Source organism: Molossus molossus, unplaced genomic scaffold, assembly GCF_014108415.1.
Source record: "Molossus molossus isolate mMolMol1 unplaced genomic scaffold, mMolMol1.p scaffold_m16_p_15, whole genome shotgun sequence".
NCBI classification, from domain to species: domain Eukaryota; kingdom Metazoa; phylum Chordata; class Mammalia; order Chiroptera; family Molossidae; genus Molossus; species Molossus molossus.
Genome location: NW_023425350.1, coordinates 15332768 through 15350405, shown reverse-complemented (window position 1 = coordinate 15350405; position 17638 = coordinate 15332768). Strand labels below are relative to the sequence as shown.

The following is a 17638-nucleotide window of genomic DNA, read 5'->3' as shown; positions in this document are numbered from 1 at the left end:
TTTCATTAACTTTTCAAACAGGGGCCCTAGCATTTGACAAGACTGACCTCTTTTTGCCCTATTCATCACCTTATGTTGCAGTTTTATTGTATCATCTCTATGGTACAAATGAGAAAACTGAGGCCCTTAGAGGTGGCATGACTTGTTGAAGTCACAGAGCTGTGTTGTGGTAACTCAAGATTTGAACCGTGCAAGGTTGGGCTGTCTCCGTACTCAGACGGACAGTGCAGACCAGTACACACCTTCTCTTCCAGAGAGAGCTGGGGCTGGCCATTCCTGGGTTCCATGTGTTACAATTCCCTGAATGGCTCGTGCAGGGGCGGGTGTTATAGTCTCTCTTGTGTAGGCTTGGGAGGGGCAGATGAACAGCACCTGGTTTGGAGCCAACAGCCTCTAAGCTATGCCAAGCTGGAGTGCAGCAGGTATGCCAAGTGAAGAGCAGGCAGGACTGGACTGGCCTGGGAAGAACAGGAAGAGGCAAAAACGCAGCATCTATCTCGGAGTTGAACAAGGTGAGGCAGAACCCAGATCAGGAACTCGCTCACCATTCCTGCGGGAGACGGGACCATGAGCAGATCATTGCCTCCTGAGGAGGCCTGAGCGGGATGCCTGGTATCAGATCAGCCAGGAGGTTTGGCAGCCGGCCATGCTGGGGAGCATGAGTATTAAATTACATGTGTACACAAATGTTTGCCAGGAAGAAAGCTAGCTGGGTACAGGGGTAAGCCAGTGGTTTTTATACATATGTATTTTTTTGTTTTAATTTTTTTTTTAATCCTCACCCGAGGATCTTTTTCCATTGATTTTCAGTTAGAGTTGGGGATTAGGGAGAGAGAGAGAGAAACATCGATGTGAGAGAGACACATTGCTCACATCGATTAGTTACCTCCCACACAACCCCTACCAGGGCTGGGGACGAACTGCAACAGAGGTAGGCGCCCTTGACTGGAATCGAACCCGAGACTCTTTGGTCCACAGGCTGATGCTCTAACCACTGAGCAAAACTGGCCAGGCCAAGAGCTCTCTTATTCTTGAAAAAAAAATGTTACCCTTTGGGCAGTTGTATGATTACCAGTCTGGCTGTTGATGTGAGTCAGTGAGTGGCGCCAGACAATACAGACCAGGAGTCCATCTGGTTAGAGAAGCTGAACACGTGACTATTTCTAGCAGAGATGGTTGAAGCCAAATGCTTTAATTCAGGGAGGAGCCATGGGGCAGTGACTCCACCTTCCTTGACTGGGAATCCCACTGCAGGGAGGGAGCCAGGTCTGCTTTGGGAGATGGGAGATACCAAAGGATGTAGAACAGAAACACAGTCCAAATGGGCAGCTCTCACCCCTCCCCAGGCATGACCAAGGTGCTGGTTTCTGCCTGGTCAAGGAACAGGCCTACTTGATGTGCAGAGGTCAGGGTGGCAGGCAGGGCAATGGCATGTTACCTCCCCGTCCACATAGGCAGAGCTGCTGTTTAATGCCATGGAGATACACCAGCCTGACAGGACGTCGTCCTTTGTACTCATTGACCTGCACTCCAAGCTGCTCTCTATTTTGCAGGGATACGATATACAAACTATTGTGCCTATTACATCCCTTCCCTTCATAATGTGAGCTCATGTTGTACATTACATATTAAAATTTTTTTTTATTTCATTAAATAAATTCTGTCAATACAGAGGAACTCAAATGCTAGGTCTTTCATTATCATTTATTTAAAATTTTTTAATTTTTAAATTACAATTTGCCATTTATTTATTTATTTAAAATATGTCTTTATTGACTTGAGAGAGAAAGAGAAAAAGAAACGTTGATGTGAGAGAGAGACATCGATCAGCTGCCTCCTGAATGCCCCCTACTGGGGATTGAGCCTGAAACCCAGGCATGTGCCCGGACCGGGAATCAATTGGCAACCTTTCGGTGCATGGGACGACGCCCAACCAACTGAGCCACACTGGCCAGGGCTGTCATTTATTTTTTAATGCATGCAAAGCTATTAGTATATATTTTTTAAATGTATTCACATTTTGTCCTGACTGGTTTGGCTCAGAAGTTAGAGCATCAGCCCTCTCACTGTAGGGTCAGGGTTCAATTCTCAATCAAGGGCATCTACCTGGGTTGCAGGTTTGATCCCCAGCCCTTGTTAGGGTCATGTGGGAGGCAACTGATCGATGTGTCTCTCTCACATTGGTGTTTCTCTCTCCCTCTTTCTCTCTTTCCCTCCCTCTCTTCCACTCTATCTAAAAATCAATGGAAAAATATCCTCAGATGAAGATTAACACACACACAAATAAATAATAAAAATGTATTCATATTTTTATTAATTTTCTAAGCTTTGTTCCAGACCCTAGGGACATAAGACACTTAAGGTTCCTGTTCTTGTGGCAGTGACATTCCTGGGGGGGGGGGTATGATGGGAAAGAAACATACATGTAAACAAATAAGATCATTCCAGACAGGGTTAATCCTATCTCTAAAATTACCCCAATGCATTAGAATTTCCTGAACTATTACATTTATTGTTCTATATTCTGAAGCTCATTATAAATGATATTCTTCCCTGGTAGAGTGTAAACCCTAAATGCACATATTTCTCTTTTCAGCTAAGCTATTATGTTTCGATGCACTGGTTTGGGTCATATTATTTTTTCCCAGCAAGGTTAAATTACATACATAATCAATGAGTCAATTGTATCATCAATTTGCTGCAATTGTTAAAGAAGCTAGACATACCGAGTAAGAGCTTTTGGGAGAGGCAGGTTTTTTTGTTGTGGCTGGAGACTCTCACCTTTACCATGTTTTAACAGGTCAAATAATGCCCTCCCAACCCCAAGATGGTCAAATCCTCATCCTTGGAACCTGTGAATTGTACCTAAATGACAAAAGGGAAAGGGGACTTTGCAGGTGAGATTACGTTAAGGATCTTGAGCTGGGGAAATGACACTGGGTTTATCTGGGTAGGTCCGATGTGATCATAAGTCTTTCTGAGAGGGAGGCAGGGGCTTGGAATGGACCGAAGGTGATGGAATGATGGAAGCAGAGGAAAAAAGGCAAGGTGGTGTGGGCCCCAGGCCCAGGAATGGAATGGCCTCTAGAAGCTGGAAAGGCAAGGAATTCTCCCCTAGAGCCTCCAGAGGGTAGAGTCCAGCAGACCTTGAACTTAGCCCCGATGTAAAACTCAGTTTGGACATCTGACCTCTAGAACTGTAAGAAAATAATATTGTGCTGTTTAAAGCCAAGTTTTGGCGGTTTGTTACAGCAGCGATAGGGAACCAACACTAGAAAAATGTGTGACTCCCTCTCCCTCTGGTTCTATCTCTTCTATCTGGTTGCAGAGCAGAATTCAATTTGGGAAGCAAGAAAGAATGATAGAGTTGCCTAGAGAAGGAAAGTCACAGAGAGCAGGAATCTGTCTTTTTTGTCTCTAGCTGCTAACATATGCTCTGCCTCCTGCCTTATTTTTAAGTCTCTCCTCAGGAAACAGAGGGGAGCCCTCTGCCTCTCTCCGTGCTCCCATTTGACACAGGCTGCACTGGGCTGGAAGGCTACACTGAACTAGTCCTGATATTTATTCCCTAGCGGCCAGTTAAATCTGTAAGGAATAAATGAATGAATGAATGAATGCACACATTGAATTAGTCATCAAGCATTTATTGAACACCTACAATGTATTTGCCATGCACTGTATTGATACTAGAGAGCCAAAGATAATTATGCATGTTCCCTGACCTTGAGGAAAGACAGATGTGTGCACTAGTAATTATTAAAACAATAGATAAATTCAAAATGTGCCATAGGAACCCAAGGCAGGGATTAGTTCTGACTAACAGATTAGAGGTGGCTCTACACAGGAAATATCATCTGATCTGGGCTGTGAAGGATGTACAGGAATTTCACAGAGAAGAAGGAACACATGTTCCAGGCAGAAGAGAAAAGATGTGAAAATGCAGTGCTTAGCAGCCTGCCGTCCTGCATCTCCCATACCTCACAGATGCCCAGCCCCTCCTGTGCCTCCATTAACAAAATAACACACTGAGCTTCATGGACATAGTGTGGATAGGAGTCATACACAAAGGACCATGGAAACCAGAAGTTGGCAATGTGTGATAAAGGACAATATCGTTACCTGAGACTATTCTTCCATTGATTTTTATAGAGTAGAAGGGAGGGAGAGAGAGAGAGAAAGAGGGAAACAATGATGTGAGAGACACATCAATTGGTTGCCTCCCACACGACCCCAACCAAGGCTGGAGATTGAGCCTGCAACCCAGGTACGTGCCCTTGACCAGGAATTAAACCCGAGACCCTTTGGTCCGAAGGCTGACGCTCTAACCACTGAGCCAAACCAGTCAGGGCAGTACTTGTTCAAGTCTTTCTAGGCCAAGGTTGAGGTCTAGTTGAGGAAGAGCTCGGAGGAGCCTGACTAGAGTTTGGTAAGAATTGTCATCATTCAGCTACGTTGCCTTGTCCCTGATGACTTTCCAGGTTTCTGTCCTAGTCTTTCAAGAGACCTGTGTCTAGCCCTGGCTGGGTGGTTCAGTTGGGTTGAGTGTTGTCCTGTACACCAAAAGTGGCAGGTTCAATTCCCAATTAGGGCACATACCCAGGTTGCAGTTTCGATCTTGGGTTGGAGCGCATATGGGAAGTAACCAATAGATGTTTCTCTCTCACATCAGTGTTTCTCTTCCCTTTTCTCTCAGATCAATGAAAACATATCCCCAGGTGAGGATTGAAAAAAGAGAGAGAGACCTGGGTATATTTGTTGCTCTTAGTAGCCTGAAAATACATCTGTAAACTTATAATAAAATTTCCTTTATTTAAGCTAATTAGTTGGAATTCTGTCCTCAAAAGGAAGCAATCACTAAGACAAATCACTCTACCTGTATCAACACATCCCACATACTTGTCATTTTTAATGCTGCAATGGCCATTCCTTCGCATAACGTGTTGCAGCTTGTTTCACGACGACTCGGGTCATTTCCAGGAAGGTATTGACAAAGTTCCGTTTCCTCCGCATGTCAGGTAAGAAGGTGCTGGTCTGGAGTCCTTGTCATGTTGCTGACAGATTCTCCTCCTGCTGAAATGCCACAGTTCAGGCATTTATGTCCCCACAGCCCCACTGAGCAGCCACTTTTAGTTATTTTGGTTTGTGTGATGGCACCTTGGAGTTGTTTCACTGGTATTTTTAAATTGCTAATGCAATTTTATTAGGATTAAGTTAGATAATACAGGCCATGGTACAGAGCCTGACATGTAGTAAGTTATCATTATTATTAACAGTGATTGAGTTAATGAAATATTGACCTTGCGTGTTTGTGTTTTTTCTTATGTGTTTGTGTTGGTAGTTGTTTCTCCTTTGATCCACGTGGTAGTCCCTGCTCAGCCTGCATGCTTCCTCAGGCCTCAGGCCTCGTCTCTTTTCTCCACTTGCTTTTTCAGCTTAGTGATTTTATTCAGTCTTATGTCTTTTTTTTTTTAATCCTCACCCGAGGACATTTTTCCATGTTTTGTTCAGATAGAGTGGGAGGGAGAGAGAGAGAGAGAGAAACATCGATAGGGATACACTGAGTGACTGCCACCTGCATGACCCAACCAGGGCTGGGGACAAACTGCAACCGAGGTCCATGCCCTTAGTGGGAACCAAACCCGGGTCTCTCTGGACCATAGGCCGACGCTCCAACCACTGAGCCAAACCCGCCAGGGCCCATGTCTTTAATACTCTGTATGCTGGCGACTCACATTCCTTTCTCCAGCCTCGACCTCTGTCCCATATTCCAAGCATATCTAACTGCCTCTTTGGCATCTCCACTTGGGTGTCGCATCTCAAAGCTGAATTCCTGCTCCCCCCACCCAAAGGCTGCTCCTCCTATTGTCTTTCCCATCTCAGCAGATGGCAACACCATCCTTCCAGGTGCTCGAGCTAAAATCTTTTGGCTCTTCCTCAACTCATCTTTTTCTCTCAAACTCCACATCCAGCCTCCATATCCTTTGGACACTCTCTTCAAAATATATCCATAACTCAGTGACTTCTCTCCACCTCCACAGTCACCACTCTGGCCAAGACACAATCATCTCTCACCTACAAATCCTTCTAACTGGTTTCCTACTTGTACCCTTGTTCATCTTCAGCATTTCAGCTTGGACCTTGGCCTTCCTCCTGAGCATACGAAGCCTGGTATAGTCCCAACTTCAGGGTGAGATATAACAATGTGCAGTGGAAGAAGAAGGAACCTCTTACTAAGTGTAAGAAAACCGTTTGCAGAAAGATCTCCAGCAGAGTTGCCCTCACTTGCCCATCCTTGAAGCGGTCATTGGCACGAGGAAGGGGTGCCTGGACTGACTTAGACGGAGCGGGCTTATCTCTGAGGCGGAGACAGGGCTGTCTTCTCTAACAGGTAGGCCCCTGCAGTACTGAGGCTCTGTTTGTTGAGGAAGAAATGGGGGAAAGACATTGGGTAAACACCCAAACAGAGTCTGCCATGATGTTGTACGTCAGAGAGTCAGTGAGAGTCCAGTTACTTTTCTGAGCTGCGTAGTGTGGGCGGCCCTGAGCCTAGAGACCTTGGCCATAGACAAAGGAGCAGAGGTCTACTCCTGACCAAAGCAGGTAGGGATGTGGCCGCTAACACGGATGTCTTTCTGCCTATCAGGAGAATCCTACCTTTCTTGCAGTTTCCTTATTTCAGGTCAATGGGAGAAGATATTTACTTATTGTATTAGTCTCCTAGGGCTACTGTAACAAATTACCACAGATTTGGGTAGCTTAACAGAAATGTATTCTTTCACAGGTCTAGAGGAGGGAAGTCTGAAATCAAGGTTTAGCAGGGCGTGCTCTCCCAAGGCTCTAGGGGAAAATATGCCAGGCCTTTCCCTTAGTTTCTGCCGTCACTAATAATCCTTGGCATTCCTTGCCTGGCCTAGAAGGCCATTCCCAGCCTCTGTTACCGCATGACCTTCTCCCTGTGTTTCTTTGTTTTATCTTCTTCTAAGGATATAGCCATATCGAACTAAGGACCTATCTTAATCCAGTATGACCTCATCTTAACTAATTACATCTACAATTGTCCTATTTCAAATAAGGTGACATTCTTAGGTCTGAGGGTTAGACTTCAACATAACTTTTTGGGGGACACAATTTAACTCGTAACACTTATACTTGCAGTATTAATTTTTATTTACTTTTTCCTTTCCAATCTGGGTGCCCTTTCTTTCATTTTCTTGTCTAATTTTCTGGCTAGAACCTCCATGCATTTATAGCTATAAGTTGCTCTCTATGCGCTGCATTAGCTGCATCCAATAAGTTTTGGTATATTGTGCTATATTTTCTTTAGAAACTATTTTATGTTAAGGCTTCACTTGAATTTGTTATGTAGGTATTAGTAACTTAAATTCTGAAGATAAATATGTACAAAATAGGTTCCTTGCCTTTAAATGAGTAAGGGTAATTTACTGAATAATAAACCAGTAGCCATGAATTAAGAATTATAGTGTTTATAGAGAAAGTGTAAAGATAGTCCTCTCTTTTCTATTCGTGCCCAGGATATGTCTTACCACGGTGCTAAGAGGGCCAAAGCTTGATCCCGTGGCATACCTCCTGTCAGATTACAGATGCTGTGCATAGGAGGAAGAAGCTTGAACAGACCTTACAGTCTTGAGACTCCATGTGAAATTTGCATTTTTTATTTCAGTGCATCGCTGTTTCAAGTTTTATCTGTGAGCCAGCAACTTTTTGTTTAGTTAATTGCCTCCATTTTACAGAACCATCCTTGAGACCCATGGCTGAAATTAACTCAATGACAAAGTACTTATATTCTTTGGATTCCTGGGAATTGAAAGAGCTAAAGGCTGAAAGGGAATCATCACAAAGAGACTGTACCTCCTATTGTTTTTCTCTGACAAAGATGCTTTCTTCATCTTCTTCCACTCTCTTCCCCACAACACCCAACATCACTATGGTACTAAGGCTCTTCCAGTTCACAAGCGTCCATCCCCCCTCCCCCCATTACTCCACATTGGCTTCCTCTTTCCAACAATGTTCTCCAAATCTCCCTTTAACATCTCAGGAGCCAGCATTCTCTTCTATTGCTCTCTCCCCCACAAGGAAAGATGATGTAATCACTGAGTTCACTGTGAAAACTTAACATTCAGAAGACTATTTCTCTGACTGTGTTTCCTTGCATAACCCCACCACTTGTTTCTGCAGTTCCACCCGGAGGGGGTACCCCCGGCATTTCCATGGGATATATTTATAGGCAGTTAGCACAGACAGCTCCCCTCACCTCCCAGGCTGTGAAAGGAAGACGACTTTCCAGCTTACTTGTCCCTCCATCCGCGTACAGCAGAGGCTGGAGGTGGAGTGGAGCGTGAGATGAGGCATGAATTGACTCAGTGTAGCTCAACCAGAAATAAAATTCTATTTTATTTGATATATAAGATTCTGAGCCCTTCACACCATGTAGCACAGAGTTCACCCAGCCTGCCTCTCAAGCAGCTGCTTAGGGGCAGCTCATCTTCACTGGCCTCTGCTTCAGGCCATCAGCAGGCTGCTCAGCCAGGCCGCTGGGGCTCTGGTTGCTGAGAACGGGCTGCTCTCAGAGCTGCCAGCCCATCGATTGCTGACTTCACTGGGGATGTGTTTTGACCTTTCAAGGTTGGTGACTTCTCAGCTGTTATTGAAGGTCTCAGTCCTAACCATGGCTCATCATCTTGTAATTCCGAGAGGAAGAGGGGCAGTAGAAAGGTGGTTTTTAATAATTGTAATACTACAACACAGTCTAAAAAGTCCTAAGGAAACAAAGGTGGTCACCACTCTTGCAAGTTTCTTCTTTTTTTAACACTCACCCGAGAATATTTTTCTGTTTATCTTCAGATAGAGTGAGAGGGAGGGAGGGACTGAGGGGGAGAGAGAGAGAGAGAGAGAGAGAGAGAGAGAGAGAGAGAGAGACATCGATGTGAGAGGGACACATCTATTGGTTGTCCCCTGCACGACCCCGACCAGGCCGGGAAGGAACTGCAACGGAGTTAAGTGCCCTTGACCAGAATAGAGCGGGCGACTCGTTGGTCCATGGCTGACACTCTAACCGCTGAGCGAAACAGGCCAGGGTGCAAGTTTTATTTTTTGCATATTGTTTTGTTTTTCATATTTGTATAGCTCTAATAATGTTGATAGTTTCTACACTTAATAATACATATTATTTCATATTCTTATATAAGTAGTTCCTAAATTCCTATTCAGTCTTTATGATAATTTTATCAACACCTAATGCCTTGCTTGTTGCATATTTAGGTTTTTGCAGAAGTCTTGGAAGAGGTGCCAGAGAATGCAGTACTTCCCAGGGAAGGGTGCCACAGAGAGGGGTTCTGGGGTCCACTGCCACGTGAGGGCAATGGGTACCTGAGGGATGGGGTTGGAATGTGATGCCAAAAACAAACCACTCACCTACTTGGTCTGACACTAACCCTGGTCCTATGCATGACTCATCCTTTACCTTTAAAAAAGACAGAAAACTTAAGTGAAGAAAAAAATGTAAGGCAAGTGTCGTTCTTTTGTACTACATGAATCAAAGGGTGGCCTCTCAGGGTCCCAAAGCCAGAGCCCACCCATCAGCTCTGGGTAAAATTCGTTGGGCCCCGGGACCAGCAAGGCTGCAGCTGGCGTTTCTGCCTGAGGTTGTGGAGTGGGTAGTGTAGGGACTTCCTGCTCCGCCAGCCTTTTATCCCAGAGCGACAGCCACTTGGCCTGGCCCGAGCACCTGGGTCCCCCTGCTGCTGGTCAAGCGAGAGGCAATTAGCCTTAGGAATAGCATCACATCCGGGAGGAGCCTGAAAGGCTAGATTCTTAGTCCCTGCTCCTAGGTCTTGGATGGGGCCTAGGAATTATAGGATATATTTAATGATGCTGTAATTATTCTGCTGGATAGTATTTAATCATACATAATAGTACGCAGTAAACTCTAGTTACATTGATATATTGCTGATGACTCAGGTATGTATTTGTAAATTAGAGCTGACCTCTGATTCATCAACCAATAAAGGATGAAACTGTAATTTATGTTATGTACCTACAATGGGCTTCTTTCACCACTAGAAGGCAAAGGTGTGGTGTTTCTGCCTTTTTCTTTCTTTTTCTTTTTCTGGTAGTTGAAAACTACTGGGAAGGTGCCAGAGAGCAGAGGGATCCTAGGCTCACAAAGTTCAAAAGAGGCAGGGGCAGTGAAGAAGCCGCTGAGACGCGAAGAGCAGGAAGCCAGCGCTCACTGGTAGTCTACTCTGTGACAGGCTGTGCTAACCTCTTGTATGTACATATCTCATTTAATCCTTTAGCTGCCCGGTGACAGATGAGGAAACTGAGCATCAGGGAGATAAAATGACCTGCCCAAGATAACAGAGCTAAGACGAGTGAAGCACAGATTTTCCGAGAAGGCTGTCTTGATTCCAGAGCCTGAGCTTTGAACCCAAATAATACCAGAAAGGGAAGGCTAGGGCTCCTCACTAAAACTTGGCTTTATTTTTACCAATGACCAGCTCTGTTCTTATCATCTGTGCCCAAACTGCAGCACTTTGTGTACCTCATGCTTCACACAGCCACGTGTGTGCTTTTGCCAGTTGAATGGGCCTGGGAGCCTGGCATGGCTTTTCTGTCCTGAAATGGAAAGAGCCAAGTGTCTGTCTAGGGTCAGGCCTTGAATCCTAAAAGATTGATCTAGGGCTCTGGAAATGGGTGTGAGCAGCTGTGATGCCATCAGCCCTACACAGGCAGGGGTGCTGGTACCCAGGTCTCCTTGTATCCAGCTTTCGAATGTCCAGGACCACACATTTTGGTCAAAATTATATTGATCTATTTTTATTCAGTTATGTATATTGTTTTTAAAAAACATATCTTGGGCAATTCTACTTCTTGGTAAATGCACCAAAGAATTGAAAACAGGGATTGCATAGGTATTTATACACCAATGTTCATGGTAGCATTACTCACAAGAGCCAAAAGGTGGAAGCACCCAAGTATTCATTCAGTGATAACAGATCAACAAAATGTGTATACATGCAATGGAATATTATATAGCCTTAAAAAGGAAGGAAATTCTGACACATGCGACAACATGGACGAACTTTGAAGACATAGTGCTAAGTGAAATAAACCAGTCACAAAAAGACAAATATTGTATGGTTTCACTTATATGAGATACCTGGAGTAATAAAATTCATAGAGATAGAAAGTAGAACAGTAACCAGGGGTAGGGTGGGGTGGAGAGAGAAATGGAGAACTAGTGTTTCATGGGGGCAGAGTTTCATTGGGGAAGATGGAGGGATTCTGGAGATGGATGGTGCTGATGCTTGTACAACAATGTGAATGTACTTAATGCTAAAGAACTATACACTTAAAAGTGGTTAAAATGGCAAATTTTATGTTATGTAAAATTTACCACAATTAAAAAATATATTTTTTTTTACTGAAAATAGTCCAAAGTTGTCAGGGTCCTGTCCTTTAAAGCAAGAGTAGATGAAGGAATGCATCCGTGGGCGCAACAGAAAGCCCTGCTGTCTGGCTTGGGAAATAGGGCACCCAGAAAAAGCTGGCTCTCTCTGGCATGTCCTTGAAATCTCCTGAAGTTCCCTCCTGTCCCAACCCTCCATCAGACTTGTGTCGGCCCCACCTGGATAATCACCGCCCCGTGCTGCCGCTGCTCCAGGCTGCCAGGGCACCGTGCCAGCTGGCTGCTCACCCTCCACTCAGCAGGGACCTCTGTGCTGCTTGGAAATCCTAGGTTTTCCAGCTCAGGTTGAATCAGTAGCTCATTTTTCAGAGTGACTCTTCCAAGTTCTTTCTTCTGTCTTTCAGCTTTAAGTTTTTCAACATGTCCATCATGCTACAGCAAAATATGTTCCTTTCAACTTCATTACATTTTATCCATCTTGACTTCATGCGTCCTTTCTTTCTTTCTTTCTTTTTTTTGCTTGGAGCTGAAGTCCCAGGGACGTGAGGGCTTTCAGTGACCCTCTGTTCCCTATTTCAGCTCAGCATCAATGAGTTCACATATTGGGATTCTGAATAAGATTAGACTGGAGGAAAGTTTCTGTTAAAAGTGTTTTTAAATTAAAAAATAAAAAATTATATTAAAAAAATTAAATAAAATGCCCTGGCCAGTTTGGCTCAGCAGTTAGAGCATTGGCCTGGATGGTCTCAGGTTCAATTCCGGTCAAGGGCATGTACCTTGGTTGCAGTTCAGTCCCCAGACCTGGACAGAGTCATGCGGGAGGCAACCAGTTGATTTGTCTCTTTCACATCGATGTTTCTCTCTCTCTCTCTCTCTCTCTCTCTCTCTCTCTCTCTCTCTCTCCCTCCCTCCCTCCCTCCCTTCTACTCTATCTAAAAATCAATGGAAAAAATATCCTCAGGTGAGGATTAACAAAAATAAATAAAAATTTAAAAATAATTAAATTAGATCATACGATTTAAAAAATGTTTAACAGAATTGTCTTGAAGGATCAAGTCTCTCTCTTCCGACAGAGCTGACGGCACCGATGCCCCAGGCCCCTCTTCTCCAGGGCAGCGGGCTCAGGTGCCCTCTCATCCTCCATCCTCTCAGGCCAGACATGCTCCAAGGTGCACACCCTACAGCGCTTCCCCTGACCCTGCTCACCCATGCAGGTGGCCACCCCAACTCTCTTCCCTTACCACCACACTCAGTGGAAAAGTTATCAGAGTTTGTCCCCACTTCGTGACTGTGCTCTCAGCTCCTTATAGTCTGGTTCTGCCGCATCCTAAACTCTTAGTTTGAGGCTTCGAAAACCCCAGTGCCTTACTCTGTGGCCCTCCCGGTACGCTCGCAGTCCACACGCTTCATCCAAGCCTCAGGACCCCACATCTCCTCTGCCCCTCTGGTGTGCCATTCTCTCTGTCATTTGCTTTTCCTCTGACACCTACACACCATTCTCTAAGTTTCTGCCTTCAGCCCTCTTCTCAGACACTTCTGCCTCTCTGGCTGCAGGCTTTTAGTGTCTAGCTCTAAACTCTAACCCTGACAGCCTGTGGCGCTCACTCCTAACATTCAATTGCTTGCTGGACATGGCCATTGGCATTTAATTCACTGCATCCTCAGCGAGACCCTTCCCTTTCACTCCCTGCTCAGCCTGTCCCCTTGCTCCCTTGTCAGCACCCCCAAGGAATCTGTTTCTAGGGAGCCCTGGAGTTATCTCCCACTCCCTCTGCTTCCTCCCACAGGGCACACGTCAGTCACCAAATCCTATCAGTCCTGCCTTGCAGTGTCCCTCACACTTGTCTTTTCCTTTTTGTTCAGCTGCTGAAAACCTAGCCCAGTCAAGTTCTAATTGCTCCTCCCTTGCCTAGCTGCTTGCTTCCTGTCTTCACTGCTCTGATTACTTCTCCACACTCCTGTTGTTACAGGACTGGGCCAGCCTGTAGTGTGTGGAGGAGGAAGGATATCACAACATGAGTCCAGGTGATTTTGAGAGTGTGTTTATTACAGCTGGGGACAGTGAAACAAAGAAAGGGCCTAGCATAGAAGAAGCAACAGGGGAGAGCCTAGGCTGCTTTGACTCTCTAGAAATGTTATAGGGAAAAAAATGAGCCACACTGGGCTGCATGAACTCACAGAGAAGTAAAAGTCACAATGACAGAAGTGAGCCAAGTCCAGGCTGCTTTTAGCTCACTGGAAAGTCAGAGAAAAGGGGGCCTTGGTGTCAGGGAGTAAGCCCAGACAAGCTGCTGCTGCCTACTGCTTCCCTGGTTGCAAGTCTCATGGGGTCCCTTAGAGTTTAGGAGAAAGAGAGCAGAGATACATGCTTAAGGGAGATAGGGTCCTTTGTCTTGAGGCTTTTTATCTTTTTTTCAGCCAGCAAAAATCCTAGGGGAGTTCTCAAGGGAGAGTATTAACAGAATATTGATTAGTTTTCCAGGTGTGTTCTTCAACATGTTGATTCATCAAAATGTGCATATAGAAAGGTTAGAGTTAGTTTCATTAAACAAAGATATATATATGTTTTCATTTTATTTTTATTGATTTTAGAGAGAGAGGGGAAGGGAGAGATAGAAACATTGATTGGCTGCCTCATGCAGATCCCCTACTGGGGATCGAGCCTACAACCTGGGCATGTACCCTGACTGGGAATCAAAACTGTGACTTCTTAGTGCATAGGATGACACCCAATACACTGAGCCACACCAGCCGGGCGGGTTAGTTTTATTTTTAAAGAATGTTACCGGAGAAGGACCAAACCCAGGCCGGTCTGCCCTGGGATGGTCTGGAATGTGTAAACCATTTGCTTCTAAATGTCCTTGGTTAGGGAAGATAAAACCTTGTGATTCATTAACTGGCTGTAAATTGCTCAAATTGTTTGGCCTTGTTTAATTATTTTGTCTCCGTTTCTCTTAGTCCACTTGTCAAGGAATTTCCCTTACTCTGCTGTCTCACTGTCACTGTGCGTGTTTCTAAAGCACAGCCTGCAGACCACTCCAGGTGTGACCCGTCCTGGCTCCAGTCTCCCTTCCCACCAAATCTTGTACTGTCCTCACTGTGTTCTCTGACCCAGCTCAACGGGACCACTCACCGCTTCCCTAGTGCGCCAAGCACTTCCCCACATTTGCATTCTCACTTCCGCTGGCTACTCAGCCTGAATGCTGTCCTCAAGGACAAAGCTCATCCTTCCAGACCCAGACAAAGCCATCCTTCCAGCTGGGCATGATCTCTCCCTCTTCCTGGCTTTGGTAGCACTTACCTTTGAAATGTTCTGCCTTGTAGCACAATCCTCTGCCTCTCTGTCTCTTTTCTCCCCACCCCCAACCCTACCCCATGTTGGGAAGCAAGCTCCTTGCAGCAACATCCCTTTATTAGTCATCTTTATAGCCTCTTCATTGTCTTATGCAAAGTAGCTGCTCAAAAATGCTGGTTGGTTTGAATGGAGACGATTACTTCAGACGGGAGATTGGTGATGTCTCTTCTCAGTGTCTCTGTGGTTTCCAGCAATAAAAACATCTTGTTCAGGTCACCTCTCAGGCAGCACAGATCCCCTGATTTTTTAGGTGTTCTGTTAGAACCATCTTGGGCAAAAGGCCGGGTACCCCAGGGTCTCTCAGAATTGTTACTCTCTTCTTGAGTCACCCTCTTGGTGGAATTATAGATAGCCCAAATGACCTTTTCCCAGTGTAGGGGCTCCTGGTCAGCCCTCTGGGTCCCTGGTGGGCTTGCTGGGTGCACCAGGAGGTGCCATGCCTGTGTCAGGGTGGCTGCGGTGGCTGCGGGGCTCCACTCAGACCATGAGTGGTGGGCTTTTCTGTTCTGCTCCCAAGGGAACATTCGATTAGTCATGAGAGTGAAGAGCAGAGAGAGGGAATAGGGTTTAAAAACAACTTTATTATAAGGGCAACCTGTAAGGGATAGAAAAAACCTTCACTGTACTCTCAGCTCTTTTATATAGTTGCTTTCATATTTGCATGTTTCTTTTTAGCCTTTGTCCATATGTGTAATTTATTTCATTTTTTAAAATCCTCACCCAAAAACACTTTTCCATTGATTTTTCAGACGGAGTGAAAAATAGGATGACACCCATAGGAAGGAGAGAGAGAGAGAGAAACATCGATGTGAGAGAGACACTCCAACCCATAGCCTCCCGAATGACCCCAACCAAGGCCAGGGATTGAACTGAAACTGAGGTACGTGCCCTTGACTGATATCGAACCTGCAACCCTTTGGTCCACGGGCTGACGATCTAACTGCTGAGCCAAATCGGCCAGGGCCATAGTTTATGTTAAATAGTTATAGTAACATTAGTCATAGTAATCCTTGCAATGTCTATATAACATTGTCCAGGCAATAATTTATTTGTCCTTTTTATTAGACTTTTAGATTGTTTCTGATTTTTTTACATTAGAAGTAATATAGCTTTTATCATATGTTTAATTATTTCCATGGGATAAATCCCCAAGAATGGGATTACAAATCAAGGGACAAACATTTTTTTAAATTAAATTAATTAATTATTTTTCTCTGAGAGTGGAAGGGAGAGAGGTAGAGAGAGAAACATCGATGTTGAGAAAGACACATCGATTGGTTGCTCCAGCACAGCCCTGGTCAGGGCCGGGGAAACCTGCAACCCAGGCACGTGCTCTTGACCAGAATTAAACCCAGGACCCTTCTGTCTGTGGGTCAATCCTCCAACTGCTGAGCCAAACCGACCAGGGCAAGGGACAGACATTTTTATGACTCCTGATTCTTATTCCCATATTGCTTTCCAAAAGAGTTGTACCAATTCATAGGTAATAGTATTTCAGTGCTACCATCGTCTATCTTACTGCTATGCCTACTCAGATTCAACACATATGTGACTGTCTATTACGTGGGAGGTAATTGCATATTTATTTATGCATTCAGATCTCTTCCTAGAACTTCAGACTTTCAGAGTTGGAGAACATCTCATTTTATAAATGAAGACACGAGACCCAGAGAAATTATGTACAGTATTCATGCTGCAAGTTTGAAAACAAAAGCATGTATATAGTAAACCTGAATCTCTGGACCCCGAGTCCTCTGTACTTTCTGCCATGCCCAGCTGGTGCCGTTTGGGCATTTGTTTATTTCCTGTTAAGGCACAGCTGAGAACTAACACTGAACATTTGTCCTCTGGCCACTGCCATCCAGAGAGTCTCTTCCATGGTATATCTTTGGGCAGTAGAGGTGGGAAAGCTCTCGCCCTGTAAGCCCCCGTGGCTAAGCCGAGACTTCTGCTGAATAATGAAAGATTTACTGGTGCTGCTTTCTAAAAGGGGCTCCTGTCCTCCTTCTTGGAGTAGTTCCTGCAGACTGTGGCATATTCAGCATGAAGTGGCCTATGAAGCCCTGTCCTCCCCCCTCCCCCCAGGCCTTTGCTTACACTTCTACGTTTTCTTGCAATTCCACAAGTACCCTTTCCCTGACTCTCCATGTGCTCACCCTCTTTGATCTTCAAGTACTAGCTCCTCCATAAAGGCTTTTTCTAACTTCTTGTGAATCATTTATCTGCTACTGCCTTATATACCCATCCCAAAAAGTTTTACTTAGACTAATAATGATTTGTAGTTTCCCATTGTAGATTCTGTGGATTTGCTGAGTGGCTCCTTTTGCTGCTGGTTTATACTGAAAACATTCATTCCATGTAGGGTCTGCAGGGCTGGTGGTCCAGGATGTCTGGCAGTTGTTGGCCAGTACCAGCAACACCTCAGTTCTCCTTAATGTGGCATCTCCTCCTCCAGTGGACCAGACCGGATCCTGCTTGGCAGTCTCGGGGCAACGTTCCAACGTGCAAGTGCTTGTCAAGCCTCTGGTGTGCCATGTGTGTTATTGTCCCATTGGCCAAAGCAAATCCCAAAGCCAAGCTCAGAGTCCACGGGAGAGGGAGACACACAGTTCTTATTCTGGGAGGCATGATCCAGTGGGGAATGGAGCCCGCAACCTGGGCATGTGCCCTGTTCAGGAATTGAACCAGCGACCTTCTAGTACATGGGATGACACTCAGCCAACTGAGCCACACCAGACAGGCATTAATATTATTTGTTAATAACTTTTTATTGATTTTGTTAGAGAGAGAGGAAGGGAGAGGGAGAGAAAGAGAGAAAGATTGATGTGAGAGGGAAACATTTTTAAAAATATGTT

The 17638-nt window shown here is 45.0% G+C and overlaps 1 long non-coding RNA gene across 1 annotated transcript; it reads left to right on the top strand.

The window, feature by feature from the left end:
* The first annotated feature begins 445 nt into the window (after positions 1-445).
* On the top strand, positions 446-4969 carry LOC118630787. The gene is made up of 3 exons (XR_004959689.1): positions 446-512; positions 2801-2897; positions 4816-4969. It is a non-coding gene; the product is annotated as an uncharacterized LOC118630787 (long non-coding RNA).
* Positions 4970-17638: the final 12669 nt, after the last annotated feature.